Consider the following 4,936-nt stretch of genomic DNA (forward strand, 5'->3'; position numbering starts at 1 on the left):
GGTGGAGCGGGGGAGGGTGCGGGGGGCCGGGTGCTCGTCGGCGGCGGTGGAGCGGGGGAGGGTTGCGGTGGGTCGTCGGTGGCGGTGGAGCTAGCGGGGGAGGGTGCGGGTGGGATCGAGATGGAGGGGGATCGAGATCGAGATGGAGGGGGAATCGAGATTGAGATGGAGGGGGATCGACATCAAGTGTCTTCATGAATTCAAAAAGTGCCCATGAAATTTAAAAATATTCATGATATCAAAAAGTGCCCATGAAATACAATCGAGAAATGAACACTACGATTTAAATACAATCGATCTTAGCTAGCTATCTGTTCACAATCTTCTTGCCCTTGTTTTTGTGGTCCTGCTTCTTCTTGTGGTGTGTGCTGCTACTTCATCGTCGTCGGCATGTTCGATCTTCGGGTCGCCATACTTGTCGAAGTCTTGCTCATTGGCTACTCCATCCATTCCGATGATCTTCCTTTTGCCTCTCCTCACGACAACACGACTGGGCTTTGACGGGTCGGTAATGAAGAAGCATTGGTCCACTTGGGAAGCCAGTACCCATGGCTCATTTTGTCGCGGTGACGTTTGTGCCCGCAGTCTTGGATTTGGCTTCGGGTATAACCATGGTGGTGAAATACCGGTCTTCTTTTAGGACGCTCTTGGCCCATCTGACACGGAACATCGGGACCTTCTCTCCAGCGTAGCTCAGCTCCCAGATCTCCTCGATCCTTCCGTAGTATCTGTCCTTGTCGTTACTGGTGTAGGATTCCATCGTTACCCCGGAGTTCTGATAACCATCGCTCTTCATGTCCTTGTCCTCGGTGTAGAATGTGTAGCCGTTGATATCGTACGCCTCATTGGTCATAAGGTTGTGCTCGGCGCCCTTTGACAAGGCGAATATGAGTTGTTCTTCCGCGGAAGAATCTTCATGTAAAGGGTACGACAGAAGCTTCTGCTTGAACCAACGCGTGAAACATGAGTTGTGCTCTTTGAGTATATCTCCGTCCGTCCTCTGTTCACCTTGGTCATTGTACGTCTTCTCAATAAAGGTTTTGTGCTCTACCACCCAAGGATCGACCACGTCTATGTGTTGTAGCGCGACTAGGTTTGCTCTTTCAAAGTCGGCGAGTCGACCCTCGAAGTCGACATGCATTTCGCGGCGACCCTCACGGTGACCCCATCCAGCAAGCGTGCCGAGGTGCCTGTTGACGGGTAGACCAACGGGGTTCTCGTTGCCTAGATAATTCATGCAGTAGGAGATGCACTCTTCGGTCAGAAAGCCCCTAGCTCTACTTCCCTCTGGACGTGACATGTTGCGAACGTATCCTTTGATGACACCATTCATGCTTTCGAACGGCATCATGCTGTGCAGGAACGTCGGCCCGAGTTGGATCATATCCTCCACGATATGGACCAGCAGATGCACCATAACATCGAAGAATGCGGGCGGGAAGTACATCTCAAGCTCGCATAGTATCACCAGGATCTCTTCCTGTAGCCTTCTGAGTTGCCTCACGCTAATAGACTTCCGAGAGATGACGTCGAAAAAGTTGCATAGGCCAAATAGCGTTTCACGGACGTGCGCGTCCATGATCCCACGGATTGCAACTGGAAGTATCTGCGTCATCAGCACGTGACAGTTGTGAGACTTCATCCTGCTGAACTTCTGCTTCGCTGGGTCTAGGTATCTGCTTATCTTCCCCGCGTAACCGTAAGGAAGTTTTACTCCTAGGAGGCAGGTGAAAAACTGCTCGATCTCCTCCTGACTTAGAGTGAAGAACGTGGGAGGGTAGTCATTTCTGGTCTTCTTGGCCTTTTTGTCTTTGCGACGACTTTCTGTGTCCTGCTTCGCCTCATCATCATCATCATTAGCATGAAGCTCCTGCCTGATGCCCATTGATTTCAAGTCTGCCCTTGCTTTCGGCCCATCTTTGGTCCTCTCTGGCATGTTGAGCAGGGTACCAAGCAGACTCTCGCACACGTTCTTCGTGATACGCATGACATCAAGGCTGTGAGGCACACGGTGGATCTTCCAGTATGGCAAGTCCCAGAAAACAGACCTCGTTTTCCATACCTTCCGCAGCGTCTCTGGAGCCTTTCACTTCTTTCCCGGCTCTGGCGCCTTTTGCTTCTTTCCCGGCAGTGGGCAGTCTTTCCAATTTTTCAATAGCTCGTCTATTTCCTCGCCGCTCCTCGTACACGGGCGTTTTCGGGGTTTGGTTTCACCATCGAACAGATCCTTGCGTTTCCTCCATGGGTCATCGTCGCGAAGCCACCTTCGATGTCCCATGAACACGGTTTTTGAAGACCCGGGATCTCTATCTAGCTGGCGATACGTTGTGTCATCCATGCACCTTACGCATCCAGAAAATCCGTGGACTTCCTGCCCCGCGAGATACCCGTAACCGAGATAGTCGTGCACCGTCGTGAGCAGTGCGGCTCTCATAGGGAAATATTCTTTCTCTGCGGCGTCCCACGTATTGGCTGGCGTTTTCCACAGCGTGTCTAGCTCCTCCTTCAGCAGCCCCAGATACAGATTGATGTCGTTCCCTGGTTGTTTCGGCCCTTCAATTAGCATACTCATGTGAATGTACTTCCTCTTCATGCACAACCAGGGGGGAAGGTTGTACATCCACACAAACACAGGCCAGCTGCTATGTGTGCTTCTCTGGCTGCCAAACGGATTGACTCCATCGGTGCTCGCGCCCAGCACGATGTTCCTTGGATCCTTCCCAAATTCTGGGTATTCGAAGTTCAACGCTTGCCACTGGCTCGCATCCTTAGGGTGACTCAACATCTTGTCTTTTTTATTTATCTCCGGATCATTTCCGTCATCTTCCCGCTTCTTCTCCTCCCTATCCACGTGCCAACACATGAGCTTTGCTACCTTAGGGTGCACAAAATACCGCTGCAGACGAGGAGTGATCGGAAAGTACCACACCGATTTTGGAGGAGCTTTCTTCCTCTTCTTGTATCGAGTGACGCCGCACGCCGGACATATGGTAGACTCCGCGTGCTCGTCCCGATAAATGATACAATTGTTCATGCACACATGGTATTTCATGTGTGGTAAATCCAGAGGACACACAATTTTCTTCGCCTCCTCGAAACTGGTCGGGCACTTGTTCCCCTTGCGAAGACGTTCGTGCCAGAATGACATGTTCTCGTCGAAGCATGCGTCGGTCATTTTGTGTTTTACCTTCATCTCCAGAGCCATGAGCGTTACTTTCAGGCGGGTATCCTCGGGCCTGCATCATTCATACAATGGAGTAACCGCGTCTATCTCCAGTTGATCCAGCTTGGCTTTCTCTCGGGCGGCAGCTCTTGCGTTATCCGTCTGCTTGAGAAGCAGCTCTTGAATATGAGGGTCCTGCACCCAGCCTCCATCGTCGTCTGCTCCGGCATCTTCATCTTCATGATCATGCCCTTCGTCTTGATCTTCCTCATCATCATGTACGACATCTTCTACATGATGACTATGTACAGCATCACCGTCGTGATAATGTCCTGGAGATTCTTCGTCTTCTCGCCCGCCCTCGCTCCGGTGGTACTTGTCTTGTTGCCCTTCCTCATTTCTTGCCCGGCCCCCATGGACGACTTCATAGTCATCTTCATCACCTTGCCACCGATAGCCATCCATGAAACCACGCAAGAGCAGGTGGTCCCGCACCTGCCCGGAATCCGGGTCCGCAATAAGGCTCTTCAGCTTGCATCTTCGACACGGACATCTTATCTCTGTCTTGTTCTTTTGAAGCATCTCAACCTTGCGGAGCTCAAAAACCTATTCACGATGCCTTCAGTCATCATGCGGACCATGGTCTCCTACGGGGTAGAGCAAAATGATATTTTAGAACCAAGAAAAAATTTGGCATGACCTTCCCTAAAAATAGGACCAAAAAGAATGCATAGTGCCAAAATTCCGGCAAAATATTGGCAACTATCGCATTTCAAATACGGGTACCTTCAAACACAAACATATATGCAACACCACAAACACATGCAACACCACAAATATACATAGATCTAGCTAGGCCACAAAAAGTGCATGTGCACGTTATTGGAGCGAGCTAGGGAGTAAAAAAGTAGGTCTACATCATGAAGATAGCTTTCCCCTTACTTACCTATCAAAAAAAGGTAATTTCACCACTTAATTTTGATGAATCTATGGTGGAAATGAGGTGAGGAGGAGGAGATGGCCGAAAGCTTGGAGAAGGAGGTGGAGGGAATGAAGTAGGGAAAGTGAGTGGGTAGGTGTGGGGCTGTCCAAAATATCTTGTTGGGGTCCCAGGTTACTAATGGCGCACCACCAGCAAATGCGCCATTAGTAACCCTAGTTACTAATGGCGCACCTGCAGGTGGTGCGCCATTAGTAGTTTTGCAAAAAAGTAAAAAAAATAAATATATATACTAATGGCGCACCGGGTAATAGTGCGCCATTACTAGTTTAAACTAGTAATGGCGCACTGTGAAACGATGCTCCATTAGTAGTTTTGCAAAAAAAAGAATAAAAAAAATTACAGTAATGGCGCACTGTCTGCTTGGTGCGCCATTACTACTTAGAACTAGTAATGGCGCACTTCGACCTGATGCGCCATTAGTATGTATGGAAAAATGGAAAAAAAATTAATACTAGTGGCGCACCCTGTTTCTGGTGCGCCATTAGTGTCTTCCACACTAATGGCGCATCACCAACCGGTGCGCCATTAGTATATAGCAGTGGCGCACTGCTTCCATGGTGCGCCATTAGTACCAATCCTATCTATAGCCCTATTCCTAGTAGTATGCCTCCCAGGTGTGCCATTAGTATGCCTCCCAGGGGGCCATATTTAACCGTGTGCTTTGGCATACTAATGGCGCACTAGTGGATGATGCGCCATTAGTGTGCTCTGGCTTACTAATGGCGCACTATGTGGTGCTGCGCCACTAGTATGAATATTAGGCATTATTT

The sequence above is a fragment of the Triticum dicoccoides genome, chromosome 7B, assembly GCF_002162155.2.
Source record: "Triticum dicoccoides isolate Atlit2015 ecotype Zavitan chromosome 7B, WEW_v2.0, whole genome shotgun sequence".
Taxonomy (NCBI): domain Eukaryota; kingdom Viridiplantae; phylum Streptophyta; class Magnoliopsida; order Poales; family Poaceae; genus Triticum; species Triticum dicoccoides.